The sequence below is a fragment of the Pleurodeles waltl genome, chromosome 10, assembly GCF_031143425.1.
Source record: "Pleurodeles waltl isolate 20211129_DDA chromosome 10, aPleWal1.hap1.20221129, whole genome shotgun sequence".
NCBI classification, from domain to species: domain Eukaryota; kingdom Metazoa; phylum Chordata; class Amphibia; order Caudata; family Salamandridae; genus Pleurodeles; species Pleurodeles waltl.
In genome coordinates this window covers 499,061,266-499,078,040 of record NC_090449.1, presented here as the reverse complement: position 1 = coordinate 499,078,040, position 16,775 = coordinate 499,061,266, and the positions used below count along the sequence as shown (strand labels likewise).

Genomic DNA, 16,775 nt, shown 5'->3' with positions numbered 1-16,775 from the left:
ACTTCCTTGCTGAGAAAATCAGTTTATTAACATACTGAACAAGTTACATACCTTTGATAATGATTCTGGTGGGTAGTGTAACTGCAGCTTCAGACCCTTGATAATATTCCCTAAGCAACAGACTGGACCTGGAATCTTTCAAGCAGTACTCCTGTGTGCCAGTAAGTGGCGTTGTGACTCCGTGTTGTCATTCCACTTAGATGTGACAAGCAGAGCTGCATATAAGCGCCACACATGAGCGCTGACATCAGCTGCTACTAAAGCCAACTGGAAGACTGGCATCACTAGTGTGATGATATCTAGATTAGGACTGCTTTAGACAGAGTAAGTCCAGATCACAGAATGTGAAAGAAGGAGGGCCAGAGAGGAATCTGCGGTCAAACAGAGAATTCACCAGTGTAGGAAGATGACCTGGTTGGTGGTGAGCACAGTTGGTGTTATCACCTTATACCAGGTCCAGGTATCCCCCTATTAGTGAAGTGTAGGCAGCGTCTAGGAAGCCAGGGGTCTCTAGAGGTAGCTGTGGATGAGAAGCCAAGACTTATCTAAGAGACATGCACAATTTTACAATACCACTGTAGTCACACAGCACTTACACACATGAAAGAACCACACAGTGTTACAAAAATAAAGGTACTTTATTATGGTAACACAAATACTAACATACTTTATAGGCAATACTCCACTAGGAGGTGAGTAAACAATATTATATACACATTAGAAGTCCGTGATAAGCATAGAAAGCAATACCAAACAGTAAAATATTAGAAACTTGTGAAAGCCCTAGGGGGAGACCAAACCATATACTAAATGGAATGTGAAAGGCAGTCCCCCCACTTAAGGAAGTGGGATCTGTACAGAGGAACTAGGAACCCAAAAAGGTATTTGCCTCCCTCTCCCAAAGGAAATCCTTTGTTTTGCCTTCCTCAGCTTGAGCAGGCTAAGCAGCACGAGGGCATAAACCTGTCTGTGGGGTGGCAGCAGCGCAGGCTGCCCGGAACACCCCAGAGGACTGGTAGGAAAAATGCTGGGTGTCCTCTAAGGAGCCCTAGAGTGCATGGGATCATACAACCAATACTGGCAACAGATTGGGGTATGATTCCGACGAACGAGTGTAGGAAGTTGGCTCTGTATGTGCTATTTCAAAGTAAGGAATAGCATGCACAGAGTCCAAGGGTTCCCCTTAGAGGTAAAATAGTGGTAAAAAGAGATAATACTAATGCTCTATTTTGTGGTAGTGTGGTCGAGCAGTAGGCTTATCCAAGGAGTAGTGTTAAGCATTTGTTGTACATACACATAGACAATAAATGAGGTACACACACTCAGAGACAAATCCAGCCAATAGGTTTTGTTATAGAAAAATATCTTTTCTTAGTTTATTTTAAGAACCACAGGTTCAAATTCTACATGTAATATCTCATTCGAAAGGTATTGCAGGTAAGTACTTTAGGAACTTCAAATCATCAAAATTGCATGTATACTTTTCAAGTTATTCACAAATAGCTGTTTTAAAAGTGGACACTTAGTGCAATTTTCACAGTTCCTAGGGGAGGTAAGTATTTGTTAGGTTAACCAGGTAAGTAAGACACTTACAGGGCTTAGTTCTTGGTCCAAGGTAGCCCACCGTTGGGGGTTCAGAGCAACCCCAAAGTCACCACACCAGCAGCTCAGGGCCGGTCAGGTGCAGAGTTCAAAGTGGTGCCCAAAACACATAGGCTAGAATGGAGAGAAGGGGGTGCCCCGGTTCCGGTCTGCTTGCAGGTAAGTACCCGCGTCTTCGGAGGGCAGACCAGGGGGGGTTTTGTAGGGCACCGGGGGGGACACAAGTCCACACAGAAATTTCACCCTCAGCAGCGCGGGGCGGCCGGGTGCAGTGTAGAAACAGGCGTCGGGTTCGCAATGTTAGTCTATGAGAGATCTCGGGGTCTCTTCAGCGCTGCAGGCAGGCAAGGGGGGGGTTCCTCGGGGAAACCTCCACTTGGGCAAGGGAGAGGGGCTCCTGGGGGTCACTTCTCCAGTGAAAGTCCGGTCCTTCAGGTCCTGGGGGCTGCGGGTGCAGGGTCTCTCCCAGGCGTCGGGACTTTGGATTCAAAGAGTCGCGGTCAGGGGAAGCCTCGGGATTCCCTCTGCAGGCGGCGCTGTGGGGGCTCAGAGGGGACAGGTTTTGGTACTCACAGTATCAGAGTAGTCCTGGGGTCCCTCCTGAGGTGTTGGATCTCCACCAGCCGAGTCGGGGTCGCCGGGTGCAGTGTTGCAAGTCTCACGCTTCTTGCGGGGAGCTTGCAGGGTTCTTTAAAGCTGCTGGAAACAAAGTGCAGCTTTTCTTGGAGCAGGTCCGCTGTCCTCGGGAGTTTCTTGTCTTTTCGAAGCAGGGGCAGTCCTCAGAGGATGTCGAGGTCGCTGGTCCCTTTGGAAGGCGTCGCTGGAGCAGGATCTTTGGAAGGCAGGAGACAGGCCGGTGAGTTTCTGGAGCCAAGGCAGTTGTCGTCTTCTGGTCTTCCTCTGCAGGGGTTTTCAGCTAGGCAGTCCTTCTTCTTGTAGTTGCAGGAATCTGATTTTCTAGGGTTCAGGGTAGCCCTTAAATACTAAATTTAAGGGCGTGTTTAGGTCTGGGGGGTTAGTAGCCAATGGCTACTAGCCCTGAGGGTGGGTACACCCTCTTTGTGCCTCCTCCCAAGGGGAGGGGGTCACAATCCTAACCCTATTGGGGGAATCCTCCATCTGCAAGATGGAGGATTTCTAAAAGTTAGAGTCACTTCAGCTCAGGACACCTTAGGGGCTGTCCTGACTGGCCAGTGACTCCTCCTTGTTGCTTTCTTTGTTCCCTCCAGCCTTGCCGCCAAAAGTGGGGGCCGTGGCCGGAGGGGGCGGGCAACTCCACTAAGCTGGAGTGCCCTGCTGGGCTGTGACAAAGGGGTGAGCCTTTGAGGCTCACCGCCAGGTGTCACAGCTCCTGCCTGGGGGAGGTGTTAGCATCTCCACCCAGTGCAGGCTTTGTTACTGGCCTCAGAGTGACAAAGGCACTCTCCCCATGGGGCCAGCAACATGTCTCTGGTGTGGCAGGCTGCTGGAACTAGTCAGCCTACACAGACAGTCGGTTAAGTTTCAGGGGGCACCTCTAAGGTGCCCTCTGGGGTGTATTTTGCAATAAAATGTACACTGGCATCAGTGTGCATTTATTGTGCTGAGAAGTTTGATACCAAACTTCCCAGTTTTCAGTGTAGCCATTATGGTGCTGTGGAGTTCGTGTTTGACAGACTCCCAGACCATATACTCTTATGGCTACCCTGTACTTACAATGTCTAAGGTTTTGTTTAGACACTGTAGGGGTACCATGCTCATGCACTGGTACCCTCACCTATGGTATAGTGCACCCTGCCTTAGGGCTGTAAGGCCTGCTAGAGGGGTGTCTTACCTATACTGCATAGGCAGTGAGAGGCTGGCATGGCACCCTGAGGGGAGTGCCATGTCGACTTACTCGTTTTGTCCTCACTAGCACACACAAGCTGGCAAGCAGTGTGTCTGTGCTGAGTGAGAGGTCTCCAGGGTGGCATAAGACATGCTGCAGCCCTTAGAGACCTTCCTTGGCATCAGGGCCCTTGGTACTAGAAGTACCAGTTACAAGGGACTTATCTGGATGCCAGGGTCTGCCAATTGTGGATACAAAAGTACAGGTTAGGGAAAGAACACTGGTGCTGGGGCCTGGTTAGCAGGCCTCAGCACACTTTCAATTGTAAACATAGCATCAGCAAAGGCAAAAAGTCAGGGGGCAACCATGCCAAGGAGGCATTTCCTTACAACGAGTTACTTACCTTCGGTAACGACTTTTCTGGTGGATACATTAGCTACCTGTGGATTCCTCACCTAATGAATACTCCCATGGCGCCAGCATTCGACGGAAATCTTCTTACTAGTCTCTGCACGTCGACGAGGACGTCACTCTAGCCCACTCGACGCCGTCTGACGTCATACAGGCAATAAGAGGTCCTCGACGACGTGCCGACGTCAGTACCAATCATTTTTTACGTGCATGAGAACAACCAGGCAATGCAATGAAAGAACAAGGCAACATCCCATTACATTGTAAAAATACACAACATTGCATGAATAACTGTAAATCATATATATATATATATATATATATATATATATATATATATATATATATAACTCTCTCTTTAAAAAAAATATATATACACATCAAGTATATACACAAAGATATATACATATATACATATATATAAATATAATATATACAACATCTATTGCACCCTCAAAGACCAAGAGGAGCGTACTCAAGGATTACTTGGTAAGACCAGAAAGGCAACGGGGAGGCGGGTGGGACCGTGAGGAATCCACAGGTAGCTAATGTATCCACCAGAAAAGTCGTTACCGAAGGTAAGTAACTCGTTCTTCTGATGGATACAACTACCTGTGGATTCCTCACCTAATGAATAGAGTCCCAAAGCAGTACCACGCCCGGCGGTGGGTGCCTAAATGGTCAAACCAAGAAATCCTGCAGCACTGACCGTGCAAAATGGCCGTCCCTCCTAACCTCAGAATCCAAACAGTAATGTTTTGCAAAAGTGTGAAGGGACGACCAAGTTGCGGCCTTGCAGATGTCGACCACAGGAACACCTCTGGCCAAGGCCGAAGTGGCCGACTTAGCTCTGGTGGAATGAGCTCTAATGCCCTCAGGAGGATCCTTCTTTGCCAAAGAGTAACAGATTTTAATGCAAAGAACAACCCACCTGGATAGTGTTCTCTTGTGGACTGCCTTTCCTCTCCTCTTGCCCACGTATCCAATAAACAGCTGATCCTCCAGCCTGAAATCCTTTGTTCTATCAATAAAGAAGCTCAACGCCCTCTTTGGGTCCAGACGGTGCAGCCTTTCTTCCTCTTTGGAAGGATGAGGCGGAGGATAGAACGTGGACAAAGTAATTGCCTGAGCCAAATGGAAAGGTGAAACAACCTTCGGGAGGAAAGCAGCCTTGGTCCTCAACACCACCTTATCCCCATAAAAAGTTGTATAAGGGGGCTTTACTGATAAGGCCTGCAACTCACTCACTCTCCTTGCTGATGTTATAGCTATCAGGAAGACTGTTTTTAAAACCAAATACCTTAAGGGGCAAGAATGCATAGGTTCAAAAGGGGGCCCCATAAGGAAAGTCAGGACCAAGGATAAATCCCATTGCGGCATAACGAATGGCTTTGGAGGATATTCATTTAGAAGACCTTTCAAGAATCTGATAACAATAGGGGATTTAAATAAAGATGGTTGGTCTGGAAGACATATGAAGGCTGACAAGGCCGATAAATAACCCTTAATGGTAGCCACTGCACAACCTTTCTGCGCTAGAGACAGAGCAAAAGACAAAACGTCCGATAGATGAGCATGCAAAGGATCAATCTGCCTCTCTCCACACCACGCAACAAATCTAGACCATCTATTAGCGTAGATAGATTTAGTGGAGTGTCGCCTGGCCGCTAATATAACATCCACTACCTCAGGCGGGAGAGAGAAGGAACTCAGGTTGCCCCGTTCAAACTCCAGGCATGTAGGTGCAGACTCTGGAGGTTGGGGTGTAAAACCTGCCCCTGCGACTGCGAGAGGAGGTCTGCCCTGAAAGGGAGACGGAGCGGAGGGCACATTGAGAGTTGGAGAAGGTCGGAGTACCATACCCTCCTTGGCCAATCCGGAGCTATTAGGATGACTAGAGCCCGGTCCTGGCGAATCTTCCTCAATACTCGAGGAATCAAGGGTATGGGAGGAAACGCGTAAAGCAACTGGCCGCACCAGGTTATTTGAAACGCGTCCCCCAACGCTCCCTGCATCGGATACTGGAGGCTGCAGAATAACGGACAATGCGCGTTCTCTCGAGTGGCAAACAGATCTACCCGAGGAAACCCCCACCTCTGGAAGATTAAACGGACTTGATCTGGATGGAGACGCCACTCGTGGTCTGCCGAGAATTGGCGACTGAGACTGTCCGCACGCACGTTCAAGACTCCGGCCAGATGGTTTGCTATCAAGCAAATCTGATGGTCCTTTGCCCAGGACCATAGTCGAAGAGCTTCTCTGCAGAGAAGGTACGACCCCACTCCTCCCTGCTTGTTTATGTACCACATCGTGGTAGTATTGTCCGTTAGGACCTGTACCGACTGACCACGAAGGGAAGGGAGGAAGGCCTTGAGAGCCAGACGTACAGCCCGTAACTCTAACAGATTGATGTGAAACATCTGTTCCTCTGGAGACCAAAGACCTTTGATCTCCAGATCCCCCAGATGAGCTCCCCACCCTAGAGTGGAAGCATCCGTTATGACTGTGGCCACTGGTGGCGACTGCTGGAACGGCTTTCCTTGTGAAAGACTGTTGCTTGCAATCCACCACTTCAAATCCACAGCAGCATCTCTGGAGATCTTGACAGCACTCTCTAGATCCCCTTTGTGTTGAGACCACTGCCTTCGGAGGCACCACTGAAGAGCCCTCATGTGCCAGCGAGCATGCGTGACCAACAGAATGCAGGAGGCAAACAGACCGAGCAGACGAAGGACCTTGAGGACTGGAACTACCGCTCCATTTCGAAACATTGGAACCAAATCCTGAATATCTTGAATCCGCTGAGGCGGAGGAAAGGCCCGACCCAATGTTGTATCCAGTACTGCCCCTATGAACAGGAGGCGCTGAGAGGGCTCTAGGTGAGATTTGGGTTCGTTCACCGAAAAACCCAGGTCGAACAACAACTGGGTTGTTGACTGCAGATGATGCGACACAAGCTCCGGGGACTTGGCTTTGATCAACCAGTCGTCCAAGTAAGGGAATACTGCTATCCCCTTCCTTCTGAGTTCTGCCGCAACCACCGACATCACCTTCGTGAAGACTCGAGGTGCTGAAGTAAGACCAAACGGAAGGACCGCAAACTGATAGTGCTGCGATCCCACCACAAACCGGAGATACTTCCTGTGTGACTTGAGTATCGGGATATGAAAGTAAGCATCCTGCAAGTCGACAGACACCATCCAGTCTTCCTTGTTCAACGCCAAAAGCACCTGTGCTAGGGTCAGCATCTTGAACTTTTCCTGCTTGAGGAACCAATTCAAGATCCTCAGGTCCAGGATTGGTCTCAAACGACCATCCTTCTTGGGAATCAGGAAATACCTTGAGTAACATCCTCGACCCCTTTCCTGCTCTGGGACCAACTCCACCGTGCCCTTTGAAAGGAGGGCTTGTACCTCCTGTTCTAGCAACAGGAGGTGTTCTTCTGAACAATAAGAAGGGCGGGGCGGGATGAGGGGCGGGAACTCCCGAAAGGGAAGGGTGTAGCCTTTTCCCACAATACTGAGAACCCAAGTGTCCGTTGTAACAGTCTTCCATTTGGTGAGAAAATGCTGTAATCTTCCCCCTACAGGAGAGGAGTGAGTGGGAAATGGTGGAAGCCTAAGGCTGCTTCCCCTGCTGCACCCCGCCAGAGGATGAGGAAGAGGCAGAGTGCTGCTGAGAGGCTCCTCTGGTGCGGACCCTACCTCTCCCTCTAAAAGATCTATAGGGATGGGAAGAGGCAGGTTGCTGATATCTTCCCCGAAAGGAAGAGGAGGAAGAGCCACGCCCAAATCCACGAAACCTCCTGAAAAATCTGGAAGAGGCCGTGGAAGAAGGAGCTTGGAGCCCTAACGACTTAGCCGTGGCCCTGCTCTCCTTAAAACGTTCCAAGGCCGAATCAGCCTTGGCTCCAAACAGTTTGTCCCCATCAAACGGGAGATCCAACAATGTGGACTGTACATCCGCAGAAAAGCCCGAGTTACGGAGCCAGGCCTGCCTCCTTGCCACCACAGTTGTGCCCATTGCTCTGGCTACCGAGTCGGTCGTATCCAGTCCCGTCTGGATAATCTGGGTCGCAGCAGCCTGGGCATTTGAAACAACATCCAAAAGACCCTGGGGAAGCTCTGTAAATGATGAGGAAATGTCATCCATCAGAGCATGAATATACCTCCCCAGGATACAGGTTGCGTTGGTGGCCTTCAACGCCAGACTGCAGGACGAAAAAATCTTCTTGGACTGCGCCTCTAGTTTCTTTGAATCTCTGTCCCCAGGCACCGTCGGGAAAGAACCAGGCGCTGACTTGGATGAACAGGAGGCCTGCACCACCAAGCTCTCCGGCGTAGGGTGCCTAGACAGAAAACCAGGGTCAGTCGGAGCCGCCCGATACCTCCTGGCCACGGCTCTGTGAACTGCTGGGGAAGATGCCGGCCTTTTCCACACCTCTAACACCGGATCCAGCAGAGCGTCATTAAATGGCAAAAGAGGCTCCGCCGCAGCTGAGGCCGGATGTAGCACCTCTGTTAGAAGGTTTTGTTTAGCCTCCACCACCGGCAAAGGCAGGTCCAAAAAACTAGCTGCCTTCCGTACCACTGCGTGAAAGGAAGCAGCCTCCTCAGTATATTCTCCCGGGGACGAAAGATCCCACTCAGGGGAAGTGTCCAGCCCACTGGCCGACTCCAGACCACGCAGCCCATCACCCGAGTCCTCTAGCTCTCCTTCCTCCAGGGCTCGTTGGTACTCCTGCTCCTCTAATACACAGAGAGCACGTCTCCTCGAATGAAGCCGTTGTTCAATACGTGGAGTCGACAATGCCTCCGCCGAAGTCGAAGATCGGCGCCGATCTTCAGAAGCCACCGACGCCGCGTCCGGCGCCACAGGTAACTTCGGCGCCGACGAAAGAGCAGTCGAAGCAGATGGACCCACCGGAGTCACAGGCCGAAATCCCGACGTCGACGGGATGGAAATCCCCGGGGCCAATCCCTCTGAAGCCACCGGAGCGGCCACCGGTGCAGACACTGGCGCCGAGCCCACGTTCCCAAAAGGGAGAAAGGGCATAAAGGGTGCCGGCCGAAGAGGCGCAGGATCACCCAATGAAAAGGCCAAAGGCCCAGCCGGAGCACCCCCTGGAGCCATCTGTTGGAAGATGGCATACATCGCATTCAAGAATGCGGAACTATCGGCTCCAGGGGTGGGAAAAGCCGGATACTGGGGTGCCTGTCTCGGAGGCGACCCCGACGCCGGCCTCGACGTCTGCAACGCCGGAGAAAACACCTGAGGCTCCAATACCTCAATCACCGACGCCTGTCCAGGTGAAGTTGGAGACGCCGGAGAGGGCAACGGCGTCGAAGGATGCGGCGTAACCGTGGGACTGATCTCCCATGTCCTTCGGCGCCGATCCGAAGACCTGGAACGAGTCTCCTTTGAATGACGCCGAGATTCTCTACGGCGCCGGGAGTCTCGATGACGCCGATGTCTTGGTGAAGAAGACTTCTTGTGATGCTTCTCCTTCGATTTCGCCATAAACCGCTTCGCCTCACGTTCCTTGAGGGCCTTTGGATTCATGTGCTGGCATGAATCACAAGTCGAGACGTCGTGGTCGGAGCTCAAACACCAAAGGCAATCGGAATGAGGATCCGTCACTGACATCTTGCCTCCACACTCACGACAAGGCTTGAATCCAGACTTTCTCTGCGACATTATTACCACAGCGAAAGACTACGCAGCAAAAATACACTGTAACTACAAAAGTAACAGTTGCTCCCTCGAAGATAACCGTTTCGAATGCACGGAAAAAAGGGAACTGACGTCGGCACGTCGTCGAGGACCTCTTATTGCCTGTATGACGTCAGACGGCGTCGCGTGGGCTAGAGTGACGTCCTCGTCGACGTGCAGAGACAAGTAAGAAGATTTCCGTCGAATGCTGGCGCCATGGGAGTATTCATTAGGTGAGGAATCCACAGGTAGTTGTATCCATCAGAAATGTTTGATATCAAACATGCCCAGGTTCGGAGTTACCATTATGTAGCTGGACAAAACTGTGTTCAGTACATGGGTAAAATGGCCTCCTCGCAATTACGAAGTCCAGGAGAATGGAGCTTGAGTTAGATGGGGCACCTCTGAAACAAACATTTTTCTGATGGATATTTCAAACCTCACATTCCTCACCTAATGATTAGATACCACAGCAATACCTAACAAGGTGGTGTCATGCACCTTTGTTCTTTGGTGCAACCTATTTAAAAGATCAGTGCCCTTTAGGGTCCAAACAATTGAGTCTCTCTTCCAGATGTAGAGCAAAGAATGCCAAAAGGCTGAAAGTCTGACAGAAGTGAAATATAGTGACAACATTCAGTTAGAAGAAAGCTGGAGTCTTTCACTGCAACTTACCAGAAAACATGTTGTGTTGACAGAAAGAGCCCGCAAAGTCTAGTCGATAGGATGGCGATGAGAAAAACTGTCTTCAATGTAGGAAGTTTCAAAGAACAACTGCTGTATAATTGCAACTTTACTCTTCTACGTCTCACCTTGCTCATGAGTCATTAACGTACTTTAAAATGCACTATGCTTCTATTTAAAAAATGTTGTGGCTGCTGATCTAAGATTATGATTGCTACTCAACTGTTACTTAGGATCATGTAACTCAATGAGCAGTATCCCTGGATTGTGTATATCACTGTCTGGATTACTGGGTCTCATGTGATAGATTTCACTTATACTTTTGGTGTAAAGAAGTTACTTACCTTTGGTAACACTTTATCTGGTAGAGATTCATTCTAGCTACACATTCTTCACCTTTGAATTATTAAAAGGCACCAAAACTGGATCCGGAGATTTTTCGTAAGTAGTACACCTGCACGTCAGTAAGTGGCGTCATTTGCCTGTGTGTGGCGCCGTCCATGCTGGAAGTGACACGTCCACGGTGCCCATCAAGGAGTCACCCCCAGGATGCTGCCATCACCTTTTTTTCCACAGAATTCCACATCATGAGCACAGAGCCACAAAGTAAACTGACCACTGGTGTGTGGACCTAGGACCCTGTAAAGGAAACTGGGTTCTCGTTGCAGAAATCCCCCACTTATTGCCTGTGTTTTGATGCAACTTTGATAGAAGTGCACTGTGTTCCTGCTAACCAAGTCCCCAGTGCCAGAGTTCCTTCCCCGAAAACAAGATCACTGCATCCCCAAATGACAAGGCCTTTAGCAGCTTTGTAAGTCCCCAGTAAGTGGAACCTATGATACTTAGGGCATAGGTACTAAAGAGGGTCCCTAAGAGTTGAAGTATAACTTGTGCCACTCTAAGGAACCCAGAGCAAACTCATGCAGACTGCCACTGCCAGCTGCGTGACAAGGTGCTCCTAAAAGTGAAAACACGATGTGGCCCACACTTGTGTGCCATGTCCTCTAACACTGCCTATAATATTTCTAAGTCACCCCTGCAGCCAGCCTTACAGCCCTAAGGTATGGTGCATTATATTACGGGTGGTGAGGACATCTCCCAATGAGTAGATATGCCCCTGCTATATCTTTCGTCGATTGTTACACATAGTAAGTGAAGAGGGAAGCCATTTTAAGTACATGTGCTGGACACTAGTCAATATGGGTTTACCAGCTATATGAAGGCTTCACTGAAACTAGGGATGTTTGGTATCAAACATCAAGCATTAATAAACCCTCATTGATTCCAGTGATGGATTTATTACTACATGCACCCAGAGGGCACCACAGAGATGCCCCACAAAAACCTACTAACTGCTGGTGGGCTGACTGGTTTCCACCAGTCTGCCAACAACAGACAGGTTTCTGACGCCCAAGGGTGAGAGCCTTTTCTCTCCAGCAGCCAGGAATGAACCCTGCTCTCGCAAGGGTGTTCCATAACCCTACCAACAGGATGACTTGCTGTAGGAAAGTGCCACTTTCGGCATGGTAATCCCTCACTTTTTGCCTAGTGGTGATGCCAACTTTGAAAGAGTGCTGGGACCCCGCTAACCAGACCCCAGCACCAGTGTTCTTTCCCTAAAACTGTACCTTTGTTTCCACAATTGACACAACCCTAGCACACAGTTAACTCCCTTGTAAAAGGTACCAATGGTCCTGTGGCCAGGGAAGGTCTCTAAGGGCTGCAGCATGTATTATGCAAGACTAGGGGACCCCTCACTCACACTTGCAGCTTGTGTGTGTATGGGTGGGGAGAAAAAAAGACAAAGTAGACATGGCACCCCTCTCAGGGTGCCATGCTCACAACCCACTGCCTGTGGCCTAGGTAGTCTCCCCTTTAGCAGGCCTTTCAGACCCTAAAGCAGAGTGCAATATATCACAGGCGAGGGCATAGCTGCATGTGCAATATGCCCCTACAGCGTCTAAGTCCATTCCTAGACACTGTAAGTGCAGGGTAGCCATATTGAGTGTATGGTCTGGGAGTTTGTCATTACGAATCCACAGCACCATAAAAGCTTCAATGAATACTGGGAAGTTTGGTATCAAACTTCTCTGCACAATAAACCTACACTGATGCCAGTGTGGGATTTATTGAAAAATGCACACAGAGGGCATAACTTAGAGATTCCCCCTGTATGTTAGCCAAACTGCTAGTGTAGGACTGACCGGTCTGTGCCAGCCTGCCAATTTCAGACAAGTGTCTGACCACATGGGGTGGGTGCCTTTGTGAACTCTGTGGCTAGATAGTGTAACTACAGATTGCTCACCCACTAAAAACTCTCCAGAAATCATACTGGATCGGGAAAATCTTTACCCTGTTCTCCAGTAGGTGGCATTGTATGGTTTTACACAGACATCAAAGGCTAGACTGGCGGTACTGAGCACAGGGCGAATCCCCGGAAGGCTGGAAGGGGTGGGGCCGATTTTCTTTTTTTAACGGCAGGACAGTTTTGTAACAGTGCAGCAGTTTTGAAAGCACCTGCTGCATAGTTCCTTTTATATACAGTACTTTTCAGGCAAAACAAAAGTGTCAAGTTAACTCTGGTGAGTAATGTTCCTGCTGGAGAGTGATGAGAGTTTTGTCTATCGATAGTTTTGATTCATCTAAGTTAGCACAGAGGGTTAATATGCCTGCTGCAAACAATGTGCACCATGCATATCACAGAAGAGTATTGTAAGTGCACAGCTCAGTGGATACTGCTTTTGTCACAGAGACCCGTTTATTATTGTGCAGTGCACTGAGTACAATGAGCTATGAAATATCATCAAAGAGCAGCATGCCAACTGCATGGTACAGGATAAAAAGCTGTGGTTTTTTTTGTCTGTCTTTTGTTATCCTAATATTACTAAATCAAAGATTTTTTGGGGTAGAAAAAAATTCTTATCAGTAAAACCAACCCTAACCACTGTGTAACGTTCTCAGTCCTGAGTTTGTGTTTCTCCAAACCACGTACTCTTAAAACAAATGCCTTCCAGTATGGATGACAAGAATCCTACACCTTGCATTCCCCTTTGTCTTATGTAACATTTCCTACACACTGATTTACACATACATGATTATTTGTCTCCGAATTTGTGTGTGCTGTCAAGTGCTCCGACTGGTATGAGAGGCGCTATAAAACAAATGGAATACTTGTGAGAGAGGGGCTATGGAGAGATGAGGGCATTGTTGGATAGTGATTGTGAGGTAATTAGTGAAGAGCCCCAATAAAGATTATGGATTCCTATTGCACTGCAATGTCGTCTTTTACTATGCTTTAAAAGCTAATTCAATTAAATATATATTGAAAATGTGTTGCAGAATGAACCACTGTATTTTTGCCCACATTTTCTTCAGGGGGAGACTTTCCTCAAACCCTCCTTTTAGTGTTCAGGCTCTCTCACTGCACTCACTATGCACCGTATGTGTGCAGTCTGACAAATTGCCAGGACTGCTTAGGGTTCCCAGTCCGGCCCAGGAGGCGACGTTCTGCTACAGAAGTAACAAAAAGAGCTGTATATTAACGCCACCCGTACACACACTGTCAGTTGCTTTGCAGGCTGTCCGCACCCCTAGATGCAGAACACAAACTGGCTTTGAATAGTGTGCCGTGCTCTACACTTGGGGACCCTAATAAATGGAAAAGAGACTGCAAGCCTTCAAGGGGTTGTTTCTTGGCTAATGCATAACAGATTTTGGATCGATACAACAGGAATAAGGTCCTCTTTTGCACTGCCTTGACTTTTTTTTGCTGACACAAATCCAATGAAGAGCTAATCATCCACATGATGTTCCTTAGCACAATCAATACAAAAACGAACATGTCTTTTTGGAACCAGCCAATAAGGTCTCTACTCCTCTTTAGAGAGGTGCTGCAGAGCAACAAAAGTCAGGAGGTTATTTATTAGGCCGACATGAAAATGAGTCCCTACTTTTGTTAGAAATTAGGCTCAGGTCCTCAAAACCAGTTTATCTGGGAAGAATGAAATATATGGTGGGTATATCATGAGGGTCTGTCCATCCCTCACCTGTTGCACCGATGTAATGGCGACAAGAAAAAGCCACAATTGGCAGCTAACCAGCCTTTCAAAGGGAATACAGAGAGAACCAAACTAAGGTTCGAGGGAGTCATAATGAACGGAGAAGGTGAAAACGCATCACATAAGGTGATTTAAACAAAGTGATTTGTCAACTGCAGAAAAATTTAAAGAGTAAACAAGTATCTTAAACATTGCCCACGACAAGTCCTTGCTGGTCTAAGGACAACACAAAAAGCAACATTTCTGAAAAGTTTGGATTGAAGTCAATCTGACAAGTAGCTCAGCAAGCTACAAACCTGTCCCAATGGCAGGGGTATACAGATTTGGTGGAGGGATGTCTGCCTGCCAAGGTGTCATCCTCAAAGAATGGAGGTTGTACAGGCTCTGTTGCAGAATTGCACCCTGTTGCTGAGATAGAAGAACGTCTGGAAGAGGCAGCCTGATAGGAGGACATATGATCTTGCCCAGAAGATCTAGATACCGCACTCTTCTTGGCCACTTTGGTACTTTAGGAAAGTCACTCTTTTTGGCATGGTTACCCCCACTTTCTGCCTTTTTATCGATGTGTTCAGACTTTTTTCACTGGGATCCTGCCAACCAGGACCCCAGTGATTGTGCTCTCTGCTATAAATTTGCTTGATATTACCCATTACACCTCACAATTCGCCCATCGGTGTATCCCTGTAAGTCACTAGTGTATGGTACTTAGGTACCCATGCCATTGGTACACCAGGGGTCTTCCATGGGCTGCAGCATGTATTATGCTACCTGTGGGAGCCCATGCAAACTATATCTGCAGGCCGCCATTGCAGCCTGAGTGAAAAGGTGCATGCCCCTTTTCAGTTTCTGTTCACTGCACCAGGTCACTGTAAGTCACACACATGGTAGGCCCTCCTAGCCCAGAGGGTGCCTTCTCCAGCTCGACCAGCGGAAGGCACTACAAAGGATTTCCTGTGGGAAAGGGAGGCAACGCCCTCTCCCATCGAAATAGGTGTTAGGCTTATCAGAGGGTAGTGTTAAGCATTTGTTGCACACACAAAAGCAGTAAGTGAAAACACACTGTAGGAAGTTTGCTCTGTATGCACTATTTCAAAGTAAGGGATAGTATGCACAGAGTCCAAGGGTTCCCCTTAGAGGTAAGATAGTGGCAAAAAGAGATAATTCTAATGCTCTATTTTGTGGTAGTGTGGTCGAGCAGTAGGCTTATCAAAGGAGTAGTGTCAAGCATTTGTTGTACACACAAAAGCAATAAATGAGGAACACACACTCCGAGACAATTCCAGCCCAATAGGTTTTTGTATAGAAAAATATATTTTCTTAGTTTATTTTAAGAACCACAGGTTCAAGATTTACATGTAATACTTCAAATGAAAGGTATTGCAGGTAGGTACTTTAGGAACTTTGAATTAGCAAAATAGCATATAGAGTTTTCACATAAATGACATATAGCTATTTTAAAACTAGACAGTGCAATTTTCAACAGTTCCTGGGGGAGGTAAGTGTTTGTTAGTTTTTGCAGGTAAGTAAACTACCTACGGGGTTCAAGTTTGGGTCCAAGGTAGCCCACCGTTGGGGGTTCAGAGCAACCCCAAAGTTACCACACCAGCAGCTCAGGGCCGGTCAGGTGCAGAGGTCAAAGTGGTGACCAAAACGCATAGGCTTCAATGGAGAAGGGGGTGCCCCGGTTCCAGTCTGCCAGCAGGTAAGTACCCGCGTCTTCGGAGGGCAGACCAGGGGGGGTTTTGTAGGGCACCAGGGGGGGACACAAGTCCACACAAAAAGTACACCCTCAGCGGCACGGGCCGGCCGGGTGCAGTGTGCAGACAAGCGTCGGGTTTTCAATAGAAAGCAATGGGAGACCAAGGGGTCTCTTCAGCGATGCAGGGAAGGGGGGGGGCTCCTCGGGGTAGCCACCACCTGGGCAAGGGAGAGGGCCACTTGGGGGTCACTCCTGCGCTGGAGGTCGGATCCTTCAGGTCCTGGGGGCTGCGGGTGCAGTGTCCTTACCAGGCGTCGGGTTCTTAGAAGCAGGCAGTCGCGGTCAGGGGGAGCCTCTGGATTCCCTCTGCAGGCGTCGCTGTGGGGGCTCAGGGGGGTCAACTCTGGCTACTCACGGTCTCGCAGTCGCTGGGGAGTCCTCCCTGAAGTGATTCTTCTCCACAAGTCGAGCTGGGGGCGTCGGGTGCAGAGTGCCAAGTCTCATGCTTCCGGCGGGAAACGCGTGTTGTTTCAAAGTTGCTTATTTGTTGCAAAGTTGCAGTCTTTGGTGAACAGAGCCGCTGTCCTCAGGAGTTCTTGGTCCTTCTAGATGCAGGGCAGTCCTCTGAGGCTTCAGAGGTCGCTGGTCCCTGTGGAAAGCGTCGCTGGAGCAGTGTCTTTAGAAGTGGGGAGACAGGCCGGTAGAGCTGGGGCCAAAGCAGTTGGTGTCTCCGTCTTCTCTGCAGGGTTTTTCAGCTCAGCAGTACTCTTCTTCTTAGGTTGCAGGAATCTGAGTTCCTAGG

The 16,775-nt window shown here is 48.9% G+C and overlaps 1 protein-coding gene across 5 annotated transcripts in view; it reads right to left on the bottom strand.

Annotated features, from left to right (window-relative positions):
* SMARCC1 (SWI/SNF related BAF chromatin remodeling complex subunit C1) overlaps window positions 1-16,775 on the bottom strand; it is an 845,345-nt gene that overhangs the window by 313,844 nt on the left and 514,726 nt on the right. The gene's annotated exons all lie outside the window — the stretch shown is intronic.